This window comes from Octopus bimaculoides, chromosome 15 (assembly GCF_046866305.1).
Source record: "Octopus bimaculoides isolate indiv1 chromosome 15, ASM4686630v1, whole genome shotgun sequence".
NCBI classification, from domain to species: Eukaryota; Metazoa; Mollusca; class Cephalopoda; order Octopoda; family Octopodidae; genus Octopus; species Octopus bimaculoides.
The window spans coordinates 57,559,120-57,580,805 of NC_142942.1; the positions used below are offsets into that span (position 1 = coordinate 57,559,120).

A 21,686-nucleotide genomic window follows, 5' to 3' on the forward strand; every position below is an offset into this window, starting at 1 on the left:
ATATATATATATATATATATATATCAAGATAATCAGTTTTGCTTCCAGTGCTTTCATGAAACAGATCCTTTAGGAGTAAACTAATGAGTAAACCAGTTAATTGAAGACCCCCCCCATGGCCTATAAAGAGCATCCTATCACGAAAAGAAGCTGCTATTTGCATGTATTTATGTATTTCTATTCAAACAGTCAACCATTTCTTTTGTTTTCTTTTATTTTTGAAAAACTTGTTGAGCAGCAATTCTTCTTTTATCTCCTGCATTCCTATGAGATAAACCACCTCAACATGCTACCATTTACTGTGTCTTTTAGTTCTTAGAGAATCTCTTTTTGTAAGCCTACAGCAGATGTACAGTGGGGTTCTGACCAACAAACAAATATATGAATGGATCTGTTGCAGCTTTTGGATTCAGTTTTCCATTTCCTAAATGTCTTACAAAACCCAGAGGTAAAAATACCTGAAAAGCATTCTTTGGACGCTTTTAATACACGTTTGGTTTTTGTCTTCTTTTTCTGATGAAGAAAAAAAATCAACTTCTGCAGAGAATGTTCAGAGTTAATAGAAACAACCCCAATATACAACTGGTACTCACTGGCCCATAAGGGATCAAAATGCAACATAGGAGAGCAAGACTAAATATTATGAGGGTTGTAGCCTATCATTTTCCTCAATTTCAAACCATATTCTAGTCTGATATTTATAACAAACTTCTAGAAATTATTTCCTTTGGTTACTTAGTTTAACCAGAAGAAATGTGGATTAATAATAATAATAAAAAATGTCCATTCCATTTGACCATTATACTGTCTAACAATCAAGATAGGACCTTGTTGGCTAAGCATCCCAAATTTTCAGTTATTGCTTTCAATCCAATTTTTGCTTTTGGAAATTGTCCAATGGCAAAAGAATATTCATTTCCGCTAGTCATTTCATTAAACAGATTTTATTCTTTTCTCATTCCTTTTTGTTTTTATAATTCTTTTTTTTTTTTCAAATCCCCTTCTTTTTCATATAATCTGTAGTTACAGATCTTCTAAATCTTAATATACACTAAGTAGTTTTAAGTAAGTGACATTGTTTTATTAAAACACTATGCTTATCTTTTGGTTTAGAGATTCTTCAAATGTCAGACACTATTTCAGAAAATTCCAGTTGCTCATCAGCTTTGCTGTGACCAAGTTATCAATTCCAAATGTTTGAAGTAATAGCAAGAATAAAAATTCCACATATTTACACTAAATTTATAAATACACGGCAAAATAAATTCTGCACAGATTTTAAAATCAGCTTTTTTGCTTTCCAGAAGAGAACATATATATATATATATATATATATAGAGAGAGAGAGAGAGAGAGAGGCAGACAGACAGACAAGCTGTTTCCTAAGAAGATTATTTAATCAATGAGTTGAAAATAAAATCAACAAGTTTAGAATGATTTCAGTTACTTTTATTTTCTTCTTCTTCTTCAGGTGTTTGTAATGTGTCCCATCTTAGTTTTCATGGCATTACTGAAGTGTCTATTGTCTATACAAGATTTGCAACAGTTGCAGTCACTTGGAATGTTCCTTATGAAAGGATGACAAAGATGACAAATTCAGGCAACAGATAAATGTTCCAAGGGGTTAGATTTGCCACAAAATGAGAAGAATGAATTGTAATGTTCACCTTTTACTTAATAAAATCAAAACCACAATGATTGAAATAAGAACAAAAAAATACAGTTCATAATGGACACACACATATATATAGATGTGGTGTTATTCTTTAAAAACTAAAAAAAAAAAAGAGACTCTTGTAATTACAGGCTTGTTTATGATTTTTTTTCCATTCCAGTAGTCACGTTTAAAAATAGTTCACTTAATTACACAAACAAATATTTCATTCCACTTCAAAAGTTACATGAGGAATTTAATAACACGTCCTTCCTCTCTCTTTAATACAGAGTTTCAGGAATACAGCAGACATTCACCGAGTTAACAATATAGGTATATACAACCATTGACAATAAGGTGTTGTTGTTGTTGCTCTTCAAAGTTGAGCCAAATAAAATTCACCTCCTTTTTTTTTCTTTCTTTTTTTTTCCCACTGATTTTGATATCAAATTTCCTGATAATCTTCATACAAAGAAATATATCAAAAAAAAGGTTGGCGCATCGGAGAAAATCACTTGCAATATAAAGAACTTTTTACTATAAAGAGTATTGAAATAAACTGATCACACAAATAGAAATATACATTTGTCAAAATTAAGTCAATACTGGTGTGAAACCAATGGCATTCCATTGGAAAATAATAACAGAAGGAAAAAAAAAAAGAAAGAAAGAAAGAAAGAAAGGAAGGAAGAAAAAGAAAAATTGTTCAGAGTCATAAAACATGTAAGAAATAAACAAGACTTAACACTGCTTTAGAAAAGTGCCAACAATAGCGAGTTTGCCAGTGAACAGCTTAAAAGCCTGCTTTCTATTGTCCACTTATTTCGAACTGTCTCCAATGTGTCAGAGCAAGTCATTTCAAGTAGCAGCCATGGGCCACCTCCACACCCATTGTGCTAGGCAATGCAAATGCATATATATGGTGCATAAAAGATACATGCTTGGGGGAAAAAGGGAATTCTCCTAGGTCCATGTGAGGTTAGCGATAAGCAATCAGTGAAGTCTGCCCAAGGGAAAACAAGTGCCAAAAAGATCTTAAGTCTGTCCAGTATCTTAAGAAGGAAATTTGATGGATCTGGCTGGCAATTCTGCAAGCATTCAACCTACAAAGATAAGCATTATTAGATAAGGCAGGAATACATTGACAAAAGCCCATGGCTCAAGGCAGCTACTTAGAAGAATATGACCTTTGTATAGATGGAGAGAAAACTACAGAGAAGCCAGTTAGATTGGAGTCTTTTCAATGTGTTTTTCCATACTGGTATAATTTAAAGTAAGGACAACTGAATAAGTGATATCTGACTATATTTCAACAGGAGTGTGTCAATGGAAAGAGGTAACAAAACACGAAACCAACACCTTTCACCAGAGCTAAAATCAATTCAGTTATCTTCCATACAAAACTATGCATTTCTATCTCCTCTTCCTCTTCCAAACGCTACCTCCCCCCACACCTCATCGCACTGTCCACTGCCTTTAGTGAAGCAATACGTTTGACCTAAACCACAAACCTGATAAGACAATATTGAACAAAAGTATATACAAACACAAGAGATTGATTTTGAATAAATATAGACCTGAAAAGGTAGGAGCAGAGAAAAGGAGAGAAAGAAGCATTTTCTCTCCTGTTTACAGGTTCATATACAGAGGTCGATCACATTTTTAACTAGCTTTTATTAAACGAAGAAGGCTGTTCTGTACATGTTATTTTAACAAGGAAGTATTTTTTTTTCTTTTTTAGACAAAATCATAACTAAATAAATAAATGTGAATATATTGGAGGTGACACACACACACTCCATTATTTTCTTACATAAATGTGGGTTTGATAGGTTTGTATGCAGAATAGTTTATGGAAAAACTTGAAAATATGTTTTATATGTATCCAAGTGTGTGTGTGTGTGTGTGTACTTGCTATTCAACTTTCTAGCTACAAGCAATGATATACCAAAACCACAAAAGAGGGTCTTAGACATAGAACTGACTGAAGAAGTTCCAATAATGGTTACAACACAAGAAATCCAATTAAATGATTTAGGAAAAAATTTATTTCCAAATAAAAATTTTGTTGTACAAAACAAAAAAAAAAAAATCTTTTTTAAATCCCCCGTTAACTTCAAGTTAATGACTAATTAGCTGATGACAGTTAAATTAGAACTAATTACTGGTCAGCATTGTTTTTTTTTTTACATTGGTAGTGTATAAATATGCAACAAGTTGTTGGTCAGTGCCAGGTCAAGTATGATTAAGAACTGTGATGAAAGACAATCCAGCCATAGCCATCCAGAGAACATATTTAAGAGCATTATCAAAAAGTGTTCTTTCCTTAAGAAGGTAGGAATGCAGTCTCAGGGATATTTAGCTGCTATATGTAGTAGGTCAAGTAAGAGCATAACTGCTCCCTCTTTGGCCTGAAATAGCTATTAATACAGCGGCCAGTTTTATGTTTTAACAGCAGTTGTGTGGATGAGATGAAGGACTGTTTCTATAACTGAAAATATTAAATATAGAAGATCAAATGTGGCAATTATAAAAGAATTAAGTGTTATTACACTTTTTTGTGTCTTTTATTTGAAGGCAACAAAGATAGCCAAAAAGATTACAATGAAAGTATGTACATCTATAACTTTCATCACCATCATCATCATCATTTTTATATCCATCTTCATGCTGGTATTGGTCAGTTGTGTCATGTTCAGTGAAGCAGCTTTCTAATTGTGATTCTTTATCATCTCTTGTATAAAACTCAACATCTTGAAATCATCCCTAGCCACTTCTGCAAACATATTCTTTGGCCTTCTTCAGGCTCCTCCTTCTACCAGGAATGTTTGGCACTTTCCACCAAATTACCAGTCTTCATATGCATTCCATAGCCAACCTTTTAAAGTCCTCTTTCTTGCACACGCCAGAAAATGTCAAATGCTTCTGAGACCCACTTTTTCTTTCAGCACATTCGTGCTCCATCATTCATACACAGTGATATTATTTATCCAACCCAGCGTACTTGCCTTACGCCTCAATTCTTTCTAGTCTTTCCTCATGTTTTAAGCCCATGTTCAAATGTCAGCCAAACATGACCACCATTCATTCCTCTTGAAAAACAATTAATGAAACATTACATTGTCAGTCTAAGAGATAATTCTGTTTTATAATTTCTGCATATAGGAACCTCTGTAAACAGAGGTTCCAAAATGCAGAAATGAATATGCAATGAAAAAAATAGAATTTTGTTTTCAGGGCTTTATCCAGTGATCAGGCCTCAACAGTGTGACATTTCTGTTTGTGATGGAGGAGACTTGTAAATGGTGACTGCTGACAACCAGACCATCTTCTGCGGCCCACCAACATCTGGCCAGGCTCGTCATGGCAAAACGATGTACATCAGTTCTTGGTATTTTCTTCTATGCTTAGCATTGCTTTCTATGGTTTTTATCAATCAGATTGACCTAAATATTTGCTTCAGTTTGATACTTTATTGATCATTATTGAATGGTTAATTACTGTTTTGACATAAAAGACACAAGGGTCTATCCCAATAAATAGTCCTAAACACATGCACACACACACATCAAAATCAATTCCCATTTAAGACAGCATGAAAAACGGATGTTAAGTGCACAAATATGTGTGTGAGAGAGAGAGAGAGAGAGAGAGTGGGAGTGTGAGTGTTGCAGTGGGTGATAAGTTCAAAAGAAGTTATGTGGCCACTTAAAGTATGCAAAGACAAGTTTGAGTGCAAATAAAATACTTAATTCATAATCATTTGTCCAGCAAACTATATTTTGTTTCACCTGTGACTCCTTAAGAACTAATGTGTGTTTGTGTAAGAACACACACACACACACACACACACACACAAGACTTTTGTATGGTTTCTGTCCACCAACTTCCAGCCACAAAGCATTGATCAACCCAAAGGCTACAACAGAAGATACTTGCCCAGTGTACCACATAAGGAATTGTGTTGTTACAATTATTTTGAAATGTCTAAATGAAAACTACTGTCAAAGAGACACCAGAGTGGCAAATGTCAGGTAATGTCTAAGTGAAGAATGAACATGCTGTACAAGAAAAATCTTGGTAAATGAAGAGAAAGAGAGGTTAGTCCTAAGATCTTCAAAAAGTCCATTAATAGCATACAGATTCCTTTAACTTGTAGATGTAAATGAAGAACTTATGAATTGCTGAAGCGAGTGGGGGGGGGGGGGGGTATTATTTGATAGGTTCATTTCTTTTTCAACACCATTTTTCAGTAACATTATTCACTAAAACCTGATTGTCTCTCACGGCTGGAAATTGTTTAGCAAACAATTTCATTTCTTGTATTCATTCTCTATCACAAACACACATGCATATTATACACATGCACACGCACACACACACACACACACACACACACAAGTATATGTTAAAAGTACCAGGAAATAATTGTGTAATTTTTTAAATTTTTATTTTCAGACAATGTAAAACTAATTTATTGTTTATTGAGAAAAACAAAAACAAAAATGGAATAAATGAAATGTTTTTTTTTTTTTTAATTCTTTCATTTACATAAAATGGATTAAGAAAAGAAGTAATTTTCTAATGGAAGAACTTTTGTTTCTTATCTTTTTATATTTTTTCACCCCACAACATGAAATATCAAGGTAGATGGGTTCAAAATGAAGAAGAAACAACAGCAACAAAACTAACCAACAAAATTTACCCTTCACAGCACAAAATTAAATTGCTGATGAAGAATAAGAGGTGAAAACTGGTGCAAAATTTCAAGTGTTGTAACAGTGGCTCTAATGGTTTGTATGGAAAAATAAAAGCCATGAGAATCTGTTTTGGATTAGCACCACCTTTGACCATTTTACGTAATCACATGATAATGGTAGTCAATGTGTTGTTATCAAGCTTCTAACTTCAATTAATTCATGTCATGTTTAGTGACGGTGATTCTCAGGGACAGGTCAAACTCCATCAATGACATCACAATCCACAAACCATTATTATCATTATTATCATTATTATTATTATTATTATGGCAAGCTGGCAGAAATGTTAGCGTATGGGACAGAATGTTCTGAAGCATTCCATCCCTGTTTACATTCTGAGTTTATCTTTGCCTTTCATTCTTCCGAGGTCGATAAATTAAGTACCAGTGCAACACAGACATCATGCTTTGGGTTCCTGAACCTGGCAGACACCATCTTCTACCAAGTGTGACCACACCCAATTTGAGAGAGAGAGAGAGAGAGAGAGAGAGAGAGAGAGAGAGAGAGAGAGAGAGAGAGAAAGAGAATAAACCCTAGTAACTGTGTTGCTACTTTATTGACTGTTAAGGAGGAAAATCAATGTTGAATTCAATATGATTTGAACTCAGAGTACCATGAGCCAAACTGCACATGTGTGTGTGTGTGTGTGTGTGTGTGTGTGTGTGTGTAAAGAAAACAGAAAAAAGATTAAACCAAATGCTGCCAAAGCATTTAGCTTAGTGCTCAGCTGTTTCTGCCAATTACCAATTCACTGATGAACCAATAAATATAAAACAGTACATGTCTTTTAGTATCTTTCTGTGAATGAATTGAAGAAAGAAAGAAAGAGAGAGAGATAAAGAAAGAAAGAAGGAAAAGACAATTATATCATTTGTTTCATTCATAGCTTTTTGAATCATTTATAAAAAAAAAATGTGTTGAATTATTCAATACCAATTAAACATAATGAAGCAAAATGTAAAATTCTACAAAAAGTCCATCTGAAGAATATGATTAAAACAAGGGTCTGCTCATTTCAAATGGACAATAATAATAATAATAATAATAACAATAACAATAATAGCAACTACAATAGTAATGTGAGAAGAATTGACTCTAGGCTAGTTATGGCAGTGGTTTAGAAGTTTGCTTTGCAAACATGAAGTTCAGAGTTCAATTTCTTTTTCAGTATCTTAGGCAAGTGTCTTCCACTACAGACTCCAAATGACCAATTACTTGTCACTAGAATTTGATAGACAGAAACTGTGCAGAAGCCTACTGTATGTATGTGTGTGTATGTGCGCTCACATGTGTTTACATTGGTTTAAAAATTGGTCCTATTTACGTTGTGGCACTGTAACTTAGCGATCCAATGAATAGAGACTGAGAAAATAAGTACTACAGTGTATTGTGCACTGGCATCAAGATGCTGAAACCTTCAGAAGTGATGGTCACAATGTGTCTGCAGTTCCAGTGACTGGAACCAGTAAAACAATAGAAATGGTAATCTGTCTGCGACAAAAAAGAAGAGCAATATGCAAATTATGGTAGCAAGCACCATAAAATTAGAAGGTAGGCTCTTGGAAGTTGGAAAAAAATCTACCTTTTTACTAATTGAAGCTATGTCAGGTGAAATGCTCTTCTCTTTCGAATGTTGTTAAAACTGATGTCTTTCTGCCTATGTTAAAATATTCAGACAAGAGTTTGTTGCTTTATTTTTTTATTCTTTTTCCTAAGCACCAAAGCTTTTCCTCTCCCTTCCAACATTTTTGTAATTCACCCACCCTGTTAAAATAACATCCCCCATCCACACTGCTGTTATCAGCAAAATCAATTGATGTTTCTGCAAGCATCACTTGCCAGCTAATAAGTAGTATGGCTGAATTGCTGCTAAGATACCATAACAGATATGGGAATTGACAAATACTATCAAGACTGACACCAAAATAACTTTCCTTAAAGTGTCAGATGGTTGATTGGTCTAAAGGTATATGAACCTCCTTCCCATATCAACAACTGAGAATCTCTTGGCCATAGTATTTTTTTTTTTTTTTTTAATGTTAGATGGTATAAATAGTCACTTCTAAAAAAAAAAAAAAAATCCAAAATGGTAGCTTGAATTTATTATTTGTTGTTTTTTTCTTTTTTCGGGGAGGAAGTGGGGGTGCTGAATTCCAAAATGCCAATATATTGACCATTTATGATGATGTTAATAATGCATACAAGTGAAAGACACAATTAGCTGCAAAACAACTCTTTTAGATAGTAAAAGAAGGAGAGAGGGGTGAAGGGAGAATGACCCCCTCCCCAAGAAAAACGGATAATTGAAGCTGTAGGGTTATTATTAATAGTAATGATGTATTAAGAAATTGTTCAGTAAGTTGAGATTTGATTTGCTAACAAGGTGACACCACATAATGCAAATGGCGGTGGGTTGGCGTGTGGGATGGGCAGGTGGGGAGAACAAGTAATTAGCGCCAATGGTAATTATAGTTCTTCATATGTCACCACGACAACCACCACCACCACCACTTCATATGGTCACTAAAACACAAAAAAAAACAAAACATAATTAACCAAATAGAGAGAAAGTCAAAACAATTCCCAACCATGATGTTGGTTTGTATTCAGCAAAAAAGAATTGCTTACGTTAATTTTCACAAAAATACAATTCCTTTGCAGTAAAGCGCAAAAGACCAGTTTTTCAGCAGGAGAAAAGCATCTGGAGATTGATTAGAAAACAGTGTATTACTGGAACTTCTTTTTTTTTTATCCAAAGCACCATATTCAGAGTTGGACTAGTTTGTTGTTAAACTGGCTGTAAGTCACATATGTATATCATACTTTGATACTAAATGGACAGATATCTGACATGAAATAAAATGTTACAGACTTCTAAATTAATAACTCCATTTCTTGGAATCTACTAAGTTTGATGGACATAAACAGACTGGCGACTTGTTTGTCTGAAATTGCTCAAGTAATATAGAAAGCCCTGAAGAGATCCCAATAAGGGTCCCAAATCATTTAAGGCTGTTCATCACTTTTTTTTGGTTTTTAGTCTCCAGAGAAATAAAGAAACGAGACATGCTTGTATGTCAAGGGCATAGGTTTACACAGGAAACACCTGGAAGACAACTAGGTGCAATGAAAGCAGCAGAACCTCTGATGCAAATAATAAAAGATAAAGATTTAAAATCTAATGATAATAATTCTTTCTAATTTTGGCAGAAGGCCAACAGTTGTGGGGGTGTGGGTGAGTCAATTACATTAACCCCAGAGGTACCAGTTTTATTGACCCTGAAAGTCTGAAAGGCAAAGTCAACTGTGACAGAATTTGAACTTGAAGATCTTGGAAGAAATGCTACCAAACATTTTGTCTGATCCACCAGCACCACACATTAATAATAATAATAATCGTTTCTAGTCTAGGCACAAGGCCTGATATTTGTTTTTGGTGGTGGTAGTGGGGTTAGCTCAACTGGTACTTTATCAATCTCAAAAGAATGAAAGACAAAGTTGACCTTGGCAGAGTTTGAACTCAGAACATAAAGATGGACGAAATGACATTGTGTATTAACAATGATGTGAGGTCACTGCTACCTCAATAATAATAATAATAATAATAATAATAATAAAAAGAAAGCTCTTGTAGCTGGTTGTTTTCAACAGGATTATATTTGAGATAGAAACAAATAAAACACACACAAAAGAGGAAAAAAACAGAAACAAGATTATGATATTGATAAAGCTTTATTGAAGATTGGTGCTACAGAAATAACAGACACACATGGGGTAAATTTCTTTCTTGTGACATGAATCTCATGTGGCACAAGATTGGTGGCATGGCACTTGAACCAATGGAAAAAATTTCACTTGGTCACTCTTCATTATTCGTGTGACAAATCAAAATTTAAAAATATGATGAGTAGACACACACACACACACAAAAATACACATTAGTGCACACACACACACACACATATATATGAACACATATGAATGAAAATATACATATGTATACACACACACACACACACACACACATATATATATATATAATGTTGTCTTAGGGCTCCCGAGCATAATTCAGCATTTGCCTAGGGGCTAGTGGCATCATGGGTCTAGGGTTTCAATCCTGGTCTATGTATGCTGTGGTTTGCTGTCAATAAATAAAACTATAAGGGCCCAGTGCACTGATTTGCCCAAAAGCCTATAATGCTGCTAAAACAACACACACGCAATTCTTTGACAATTTAAAAACTTTTCCATGACTACCGCCATTTACCATGCAATAGATTATGAAATCAGAGACCAAAACATGGGAATCTAAATCAGAGAGAAACAGAAAGAATTGGTAATTCCACCATTACCTCCATCACCTTTTATGCCCAAACCAGATCCAAGTTTATAATAAACCATAATGTTGAAATTGTATTGCAGTTACATCTGTTGTGTTTTTAAATCCCATATATCAGGGGGACGGTGGTGATGATGGAGGTGGTGAAGGTGACCGTATCTGCTATTAATATGTAAGTATTTAGTAACTGGAGCAAAAATGCTAAAATGCAATAATGTTTGGTAATTGTTTCAGTTTTTCTACCATTAAAGGACATTTGTCAATAGCACTATTCCTTCTCAGATTCTGTGCAAAGGAATCTTAGTTTTTTTGTACTGATTTATTAATTTATTATAGTTTTTATTTTCTTTAAAGAAAAAAAGGGGAAAAAATTGAATGAAATAAAAAAAAATTAATTGAAATAATTTAAGAAAATGATTTAAAAAAAAAAGAGACAAAGAAAACAAAGGAGTAAAATACCCAAGTAGTAGTAGTGGTGATGATATTATTATTATTATTATTATTAGTAGTAGTAGTAGTAGTAAAGCAGATATGAAAATACTGATATGGCTAAATATATCTTGGAAGCTGAGATGTATATAGTTTCATGCTGGAATTGATTGGACATGCACTGCATACATGTCTACTCACAGCAAATGCAATGGAATGGTAAATTAGACGTACGTCTTAAAAAAAACAAACATACGAAAGAAAAAAAATACATGTAAAGATGGTGGGAAATGTTAGATTGAATAATTACGAGAAGATGAACATGGGGACATGTAGTGACATCATGGTACATCAACATATCGTACTAGATGTGTGTAAGCATACACATGTAAACAGAGCATACATGTATACACACACACATATATAAATGTACATGTATATATATATATATATTGTAATAAGCATACATATATATGTATTTGTACAGATAGAGTATATAACACACACATAAATATATTTATATATACATACACACAGTGTATATAACATATATGCACATACACCCACGCACTTATATATGACAGAATTAATAATGTTAATTGCTGTTTGTAGTTGAATAAAAATATACTCACCACCATGCACATATATACACACACACATGCATACACTGACCCCCCCCCTTTCCTGATATATGTTGTGCAGTAAAATTTAATAGCAACAAGGTAAGAAAATGGGGGGGGGGGGAACAGTTGTAATGAATGAAATCCAATCTCCTGTCCAATGAATACTTAAACGCATCGATGAGTTTAAGCTGATCAGCAATATCAGAGGTTACAGGAAGGAACAAATGTGCTGTGAAGAAATGGAAGCATCTTGGACAGTGGGTAATAAGGCATCATCGAAGAAAGAGAGGGAGAGAGAGAGAGAGAGAGAGAGAGAGAGGGAGAGAGAGAAAGAGAGAGAAAGAGAGAGGGAGAGAGAGAGAGAACTATAGAGGTGATGATGGTGAAGAAGTCACTGAGACAGTGAAGTAATTTAGAACTAGTTTTAATGGTGAAAAAAGAGAATAAATTGCTATTTAAGAAACTTTTCCAGTGATAAAAAGATCAAAATAAAATAAAAATATAAAAAATTAAATATTTGCAACAAGAGAAGAGAGAATGGAATGGAATGTTTGAGAAAGAAAGACTTGTTTTTTTTTTCTTTGTTATAAACATTTTTTTTCTTCTTTTCCTTCATTTTTATATCAAAATTTTTAGTTGGCTAAATATTGTATATTGTTGTTGTTGGGTTTATTAGAGTCTGTGTAAGTATTACCATTTCTAAATGCAAGTTCCTACCTTCTGACATATATATTTCAGTAAAGTGTCATTTGTAATGTAATGAACGACATGCTTCTCTAATTTTGAAGAGACATTCAGTGGGAATTCTCTGCTCAACCACCCGTGACAATAGAAACAGCTACTGGGGGGTAATGAAGAAAATTGGAACAGAAAAATATCATTATCTACCAGCCACTTTCTTTCTCTGTGTGTGTGTGTGTGTGTGTGTGTTTATATATATATATATATATATATATATATATATATATATATATATATATGTATATATATATATGTATATATAAAACTGCACAGAAATGGAGATCATAGCCAACTAAGTTTTTATATGGTTAGATTCCAATTGAAGCAGTTGCCAAGGATACGTTGGAGGAAGGAATAAATGCCAGAGAAAGGCGGTTGAGGTTATGCTGAAAGCAAGTTAAAGAGAAACATGGCTAGTTTTGAAGAGATTCTGCATAGCACCGAGGAACTCATTCACAAAATGAATAACTAAACAGGTTGCTTATTCCATAGCGTGTGACACCGCCCACCAAAGAGAGAAAGAGAGAAGTGGGGGGGGAGAGAAAAGAAAAAAAAAGGCAGACAGGAAATTAAAATGCTAATCAGAGAATGGAAAGAGAAAGAAAGATAGGATAGAGATAAAGTGAGAGTGGGTGGCAGAGAGAGAGGGGGGGGGGGAAGAAAGAAAGAAAGAAAGAAAGAGAGAAAGAAAGAGTCTGGGGAGTTGAATTGACTTCAGTCAATTACTAGTACACTACTTTAAGAAGTTTAGGCAGACTCATTTAGTTGAAATTCTCAATACAAATTAGACAATAAACAAAAAACGATAATAAAACGACTTATGAAGATAATAATGATGCTGATGAAAATGATGAAAAATTACAACAACACACACACACACACACACACACACACACATGGAAAGAAAAAGAAAGAAAGAGCAAAGACAAGAACAGCTCAATTGGCTGGCAATTTGACCTAAATAGCTCCGAATAATTATTATGCAGAAGCAAAATCTAAAATGGTGAGTGTTAGTTGGTATCTGATGACACTACGCCTGCAAGAGGCTGAAAGCGATACATATACACACACAGGCACATACATGCATACATACATACATACATATAGACACGTATCATACATATTCTTCTACGGCAACCAAAAAGTGTGCATCCTCAAAATATGTAAACAACAACAACAATTATAATAATGATAAAGGAAATGATAATGAGGATAACGGAGCAGTTTATAAAAATAAACTTCAAACTTGAATAATAATAATAATAATAATAATAATAATAATAATGATAATAATAATGATAATGATAATAATAATAATAATAATAATGATAATCATATTAAAACCTATAAATGTTTATAACTAAAACATCCTGAAGAAAATTCAGTGTTTCATTAACAAATACCTGTTTTTTTCTTTATAACACTCACAAACACGCATACACACGTTCGCATCCACCTCTGAACAGCTTGCTTCTGTCTGCCTGCCTCAGTCACACACACACACACACACACACACACACACACACACATTTTTGTGATTCTTGATGTATTTGCTTTACTCAATGAGAACTGACAATGTGGAATGACATAAGACAATAAACTTCAATGCAGAAACTAATTCTGAAACTAAGACTTTGACAAGGACGTCCCATTTAGTCAGCCCTGAACTGCCCTCCTATTCTTGCATCACTGTACAAGTCATAATGGTGAACCTCATTGACGATTTAAAGGTAAGTCTCTTGATTAGACAGGTGTGATAGTGAAGCCTCGAACATGCTTTCCATCATAATGACATTTTTCTGTTTGGTGAGCCCTGTTTTGCATGTGAGAACACTCTGAACTGAACACTGTCAGCAGAAAAATCATCACCACTACCATCATCATCATTTAATGTTTGTTTGCCATGCCAACACAAGCTGGCACACTGAACAAACTGCTGCTCAGCATTTCATCCATCTTCACATTTTGCTGGGTTCAAATTCTGCTGAGGTCAACTTTGCCTTTCATCCTTTCGAGTCAATGAAATGAGAACTATTTGAATTCAGGGGTCGATGTAATCAACTAAGGCCTTGCCTTGTGCCTATAGTAGACAGCACCATCATTGTTATAATTATTACTATTGTTGTTGATGATGATGATGATGTTTTAAATTTATTAAAGGTGAAATATTTAAGTATAAACAAAATTCTGTTCTGGAAAATGAAAATACATTTGTGAACACACATGCATATATTTATGCATGTGCACGTATGTATGTGTGTGTGTGTGTGTGTGTGTGTGTGTGTGTGTGTGTGTGTGTGTGTGTAAGAGTGTCCCAGAAGGTCTGTCAGATCTTTGAATATAGAAGATTTTAAAAACGTAGCTTTACTTGTGGAACACCTTTGTATGCATAAATACATTTTTGTGTGTGAGAACTTATAAGCATTTCAAACACACACACACACATGTACGTATGTATGTATATGCACATAGACACACTGATAATATATGCAATGTGTTTCACTGCATATTGGAAAGGCATAGAAACGGCCAAAGAGGAGAGAGAGAGAGAGAAGAAAGGAAGGAAAGAGTGAGACAGCATAAATGCCTGTATGAAAAGAATGAAGAGAATGTGAATAAATGACTGTATGAATAAATGAATGAATGTATGCCACTGTATAATAGAAAGATCAAAAGAAAGAGAGAGAGAAAGAGAGATCAATGAATAGAAAGGAAGGAAGAAATAGAGAAAGAACAAAAGAAAGAGGCATAGAAAAGAAAAGAGAAAGAAAGAAAAGTGAAGAGAGAAAGAGAAGAAAATGTAATAAGGAAGAAGTTGATTAAGAAGAAAAAGAATGAAATAAGAAAGAAGAAAAGAAATGCAAGAGAGAAGAAAAGAGAGGATGTGGATGTTGCTTAGAGAATTGAAATTAGGAGAGAAAATGAAGAATGTAGGGAAAAAGAAAAAAATTAGAGATGGAGGGTGGGTGGGTGGGGGGAGGGAATAGAGTGAAATGAAAATACAAGAATCTAAAACTAGAAATAAATAAAATGTAGTTAGTACTAATGTGGGCAGGAAGTTGAATTTACTCACCAAAATGACTTTGTTGAGGAGCAATAAAGAGTATTTTTCCTCTTTTGTACAATAACAGAGAAATTCTGCTTAATTAAGATTTTGTTTTTCACTTACTACTACTACTCTCTCTCTCTCTCTCTCTCTCTCTCTCTCTCTCTCTCTCTCTCTCTCTCTCTCTCTCTCTTTCTCTCTCTCTCTCTCTCTATCTATCTATCTTAATTTCTTCAGTCATGCACTCTGTTACTCTCTCTCTTTCAAGTCTATTTGGTCAGCTTCTATAGTTTGTTCTGTACTTGACAAGCAATTCAAGTAGTTAAGGTAAAGCACACACACACACACATAAAACCTGCTTCGACACACACTCAATAGCAAGAAATATTATTTCCATGCTGCTTCAGGTGAGACAACTAATTATCTAATGATACTAAAATAGATATATCATTAAATTCAGTGTCTAATGACTTTTGAGGGTGGAGGTTATTTATTTATTTTTGTTTCACATATTTTATAATTATATATATATATATATATATATATATATATATATATATATATATATATATCATCCATTGATATATATATTGATGTTCCAAGCTAACATGGGTTGGATGGGTTTGTAACATTAGATATTTGCACAAATGAAGCTACGTCACATCACTGAACATATAATAAAAGATGAGATGAATTCTGGCTCCTTTCTCATTTTCTCAGTGAACTGAAGCGATGTCAGCTAGAATATCTTCTGAAGCAATACAATGCATCTAGAAGGGATACAGGCCAACGAGGAACCCTTCTGGGCCAATGAGAGAGCCTCTACACAGTTAATTGACCTGGTAGAAATAGCAACAAATCTCACTCAAATTCCACCCTAAAATGAGGAGACATGATGGCTTACAACAGAAACACCTCTGAGGTTCTCAACACTTCTACAGATGGCCATGAGTGGAGAGGAGTAAACTCCAATATGAAAAGGATAGGATTTCAGCATAAGACATCGACTGCTTTCAGTCTTCGAGATATCACAAAAGATTCCATCAATCCTATAAACTATGAACAGAAAACTACATCACACAGATACGGTTAGAATGCATGTTTTTATTTTTTTTTATTTTTGCAGATGACTTTAGTTAAAAGTTAATTCTAGTTATTAGTACAACAACTGCAAAGCTTTTCACATTTTACTGAGTTAAGACAAGATTAGTTAAAGTTTAGTAGTAAAACAGTAAGTAGTAAAAGAAAAACAACTAACAGTTAACTTCTATTAATGCAAATGGTTTGGTTACTAAATGTTGTCTTACCTGTAATTTACTATCCTGAATAAAAAAGGAAATTTTTTTTAAAGTTAATGATCAAAAATACAATTTATTGTTAATCAATCAAATTGTAATAGTTATGAAATCTCTTTCCTCCCTTATTAAATTTTTTTTTTTTGCTCTATCCCTTCATATCTGGCGAGGATGATCAGTTTTATTAATTGTGGTGGAACTGACATTGGAAACAACAATCCATATGGATAAAGTAATAATTGGACATGTGATGAGTTTCTGCTGATTGTTACATGTTCAACGAGTCAGCTTTCAGGGGGTGGGGGAAATGACAAATATAGCAGGTCACTCAGCATCTTTTATTTATCATTAAATGAACAACAGTTTCTTTCTTGTTTGCTTTCAGTCCGAAATTGAGTTCATTTTGAAGAAATTACACCAAAATTGTGACACCATTTGAGACAGTGCCAGCAAATGGAGTTGTGACTCATAAGAGAGGTTAATGTAACATAGAAACAAGATGTCCAAAGCTGGCGATGATGAAATTGAACACTGATACATCAAATACATAAAAACAACAACAATGACCAATTATTGGGTAATAAATTTGCTAACAAAGAGATGAGAGTCAAGGGAGAAATATTCAGACCCCAATATTAGTCCCTCTACACCACACCCACGTTGAGATCATTAACAATGACTAAATGCACTGACATTGTTATTGGGGATTAGGCAGTGCATGTGTGTGAATGTATATGTATATATATATATATATATATATATATATATATATACATGTATGTCAAAATATATATGCATATATTTCTTATGTACACACACGTACACACACACATATATTATGTATGTGTGTGTGTGTGTGTGTATATATAAGAATATTAGCAACAATCTCTAAGCTTGCTAAGAAAACTAGCAACAGCCAAATGGTTTGGGAGTAGCACTGAAAGTCTTGTAAACAAGAACAGATGGTGTAGAAGTAAAACAGAACACAATAAAAACACATGCAAATAAACAAATAAGTAAATAAATTAAATAAATAGTGAGAGTCTTCTCTCCGGCTTGTTGCTCTCGTGAGATGATTATTTATGTGAGAATCTTGTAGATTACGATTGTACAGCTACCGACCACAGCTGGTCAATGATGAAAGGCTTAAGTTAAAAAGTGTGTGCAGTGAACAGCCTGTTGCTGAGTCAGAGTAAATCATAGCCTCCTCGTTGAACAATGGAATAGACATAAGAAGAAGAAGAAGAAGAAGAAGAGAACCAGCTGGTGGTACAGATATATACCTGGCCCTGAACTTCACTAAAATCTACCTTTGAAGGGCCTACATCTTAAAATTAAAAAAAATTAGGCTGTTGTTGTTGTTGGGTCTTATCACATTTTCTTTGTAAATGAAAAGATATTGTGTTGTACTCTTCATCATTTAAATGTCATGGAAACTGAGTCTCAGTTTCAGTTTTAAGAGTCCTGCAACTCACAACAGACACTAAGACTTCACATCTGACCCTTTTCTTTCCCTGCTTTTATTTCCTCACCAACAATTTTGTGTCCAATGTGACAAGACCTGTACTCTTTCTCTCTCTCTCTCTCAACCATTAATGTTTCTCTCTTTTTCCCCATGGCATAAAATGTATTTCTCCATTTGAAGAACTACTTGCATGAGACTTTTTTGCCAACACAGAACATTTCCAACTTCCTAAGCAGATAATTAGTTTGTTGTATAAATTTTTAAGTTTCATTTTTAATTACCATTTATTTTAGTTTATCAATTAACCCTTTCAGACCTAAATTATTTTTTTAAATGATGTAAAAAACAAAAAATTCCTATGATTTAAAATCACTCCTGCTGTGAATTGATAACAGCATGGAAAAATATAAGTATGGCAGTGTGGTAAGAAGTTTGCTACCCAACCACAATGGTTCCAGGTTCAGTCCCACTGCATGGCACCTTGGGCAAGTATTTCTTATTATAGTCTTGGGCTGACTGACCAAAGCATTGTAAGTGAATTTGGTAGACGGAAACTGAAAGAAGCCTGTCATATATATGCGTGTGTGTGTTTTTGTGTCTGTGTTTGTCCCCCAACACTGCTTGACAACCAGTATTGGAGTGTTTCTGCCTCCATAACTCAGTAGTTTGGCTAAAGAGATTGATAGGGTTAGGGTGAAAAACAGATAAATATTGAGGTTGATTCACTTGACTAAAACTTCTCCAAAGTGGTGCCCCAGCATGGCCACAGCCCATAACTGAAACAAATAAAAGATAAAATAAATATGAAAGCAAAATTTACCATTTTGTGAGTAACCTGTCTCAGGTGTGACATTGTCATATGACCCGTGAATGGATTTTTGACACTAATCAACAGAAATTCTCATAAAACCATAAAACCATTCTTGCTAACCTTGAATGCTTCTAAGCAAGCTTACCAACATGTACCTGAGTCTTGTATCAAGAACCATTTGAAACTAGTGAAGACAAACGAGAGTATGATGGACTCTTGAATGAGACAAAAGAACAAAAGAGGTTTCCAGAACCTTGACAGCGCCAGGTCACTTGAGCTTCTACAAATAGCCAAATCTGCCTCAAGTCACACCAAATTTAAAAGCGGGGGAAAATGAATGAATAATGGAGACCTAGATATTCAACATATGAATAAAAAATAGGTGGCGTCATAACTAGAATACCTTTCCTCACAGGTTTGCTGTGGGTGAATGTGTCTATATAAACACACACACACACACAAACATATATATGAATATACATATGTTGCTTAATGTTGAATGAATGAGAAAAACAATATCTTCGACATGTTGCAGAGGATATGGTTTTTTTTCTTTCTTTTTTATTAAAACTGTTTTGACCTGGAATCTATTATACACCAACAACACTGAGTTGTAACAGTTTCGCCTGAAACTCAAGTCATGAGACAAGCTCTTAGCATCAGTCTTAATAATAATAAAAAGTATATATACACACACATATGTAATGTGTGTGTGTGTGTGTGTGTGTGTGTGTGTAAATATATGTACATGCACATGTACAGATACAGAGACACATGTATACAGAGACACATGTATAACACAATCATTCTATATTAACAAAAGAAATGTTATAATTATTGAGGTAATTTTGAATTATTTTACCTTCCAAATTATATTTCTGAACAACAGCAATATTTCCATCTCAAATAGCAAATAAAATTTTTAAAACAGTTTATAGAAATATATGAAAGAACTGTGAATGCGCATGTGCACACTCACACACACATACATGGGTGTATGTGTGTGTGCACATTTTTATAAAACATATAATTATTATATTATAGCACATATGTCCTACTTAATTCCAGCTTAATAGCTGACAGCCACGTTTGGCATAAGGCTGCAAACAGCTCACTAATGCTGCTCAGCCATGATGATGATGATGGTGATGATGATGATGACGGGCAAGTATGGGAAATGTAAACTAAATGCATGTAAGAATAATTTTTTCCAATTTTGGCACAAAGCCAGAAATTTCGAGGAAAAGTGTGTGTGTGTTTGTGTAGAGGGGGTCTGACTCCCAGTTCTTGACTGGTACCTTATTTCATTGACTCCAAAAATGATGAAAAGCAAAGTTGACCTTGGCAGGATTTGAACTGAGGATGTGAGCAGCTGGAAGAAATGGCATTGAGCATGTTGGCTGCCACTTTGACTATTCAGTCAGCTCATCACCTCAATGCATCAAAGAATAATAATAATAATAATAATGATAGTAACAATAACAAATCTAGCAATAAAAGGAAGTAAAACTTCTTCATATTAATGAAACATTCACAGAATGTATCTGAACAGAAGATCACATACTTGTGTAGAAAGAGACAGTTAAAAGGGTTGTTGAGGGGAAGGGCAGGAATGGTGCAAAAACACTGCTCACTACAACTGGTAAACTTATGCCGGTGCAAAAAAAGCAGAAACTAAAATAATGATGAATGTTAACTAAATATATTAGTAAGTTGTTAAACAGAAAGGGCCACCTTAATCTTGGGAAAATATAACAGAATTGATGTTTCTCAGATGTAGTCTAGGAAATGGTTATGAGGCAATTTACAGTGCAAGTCAATAAGAGTTGCTAAGCATTATCTTAATTCTCTTATGGCAACATAGGAAAGTCACTGAGGCAGTGTCTCTATTATCCAAGTCTTCAGTTCTAAGGAGACATTGACAAGAAATGGTAAATTCAGGTCTGACGTCAACTGGTGAAACTTATGTGTGCAGCACAACTGTTAAATAAAGGCAAACCAAATGCTGTGAATGGGAATTCAGATGACTTTTTATCAATACACAAGTCTCTCTCTATATATATATATGTATATATATATGTATATACGCACATACATACACACAGACAAACACACATATATATATTTATAAGCATATACATACACACACACACACACACACACGTGTTTGCACATTTATACAAAGGTCATTCACTTAATAACACAATTTTTTCTTAGTATGTGCTTAAAAAAAGAAAAGGAAAGGGAAAAAGCAGGATTTTAATTGATTTACATGCTTAGTTGCTTATTGTGTTAAGATAATTTGTTAAATATTATAATTTCTTTTTCTGTTTTTAAGGAATAACTAAAGGTAAAAATAATTAGATTTCTGTAATAACTAGGAAGAAAGACTATAACACTCACAGACATATTCTGTCCATTAGATTATATATTAACATAAGCAGCATACTTTCAAAATCTATATATATACATATGCACACAGAAAATACATAATTATGTATGTATATCTATCTAGCTGTATAT

General features: G+C 33.9%; 1 protein-coding gene and 1 long non-coding RNA gene across 2 annotated transcripts in view; both read right to left on the minus strand.

The window, feature by feature from the left end:
- The window catches only part of LOC106877140 (hepatocyte nuclear factor 6), a 147,346-nt gene that overhangs the window by 74,525 nt on the left and 51,135 nt on the right, over positions 1–21,686 (minus strand). The window lies entirely within an intron of this gene.
- Positions 1,434–21,600, minus strand: LOC149132549 (uncharacterized). The gene is made up of 2 exons (XR_016244491.1): positions 16,900–21,600; positions 1,434–2,757 (listed from the first exon to the last, which is right to left on the minus strand). It is a non-coding gene; the product is annotated as an uncharacterized LOC149132549 (long non-coding RNA).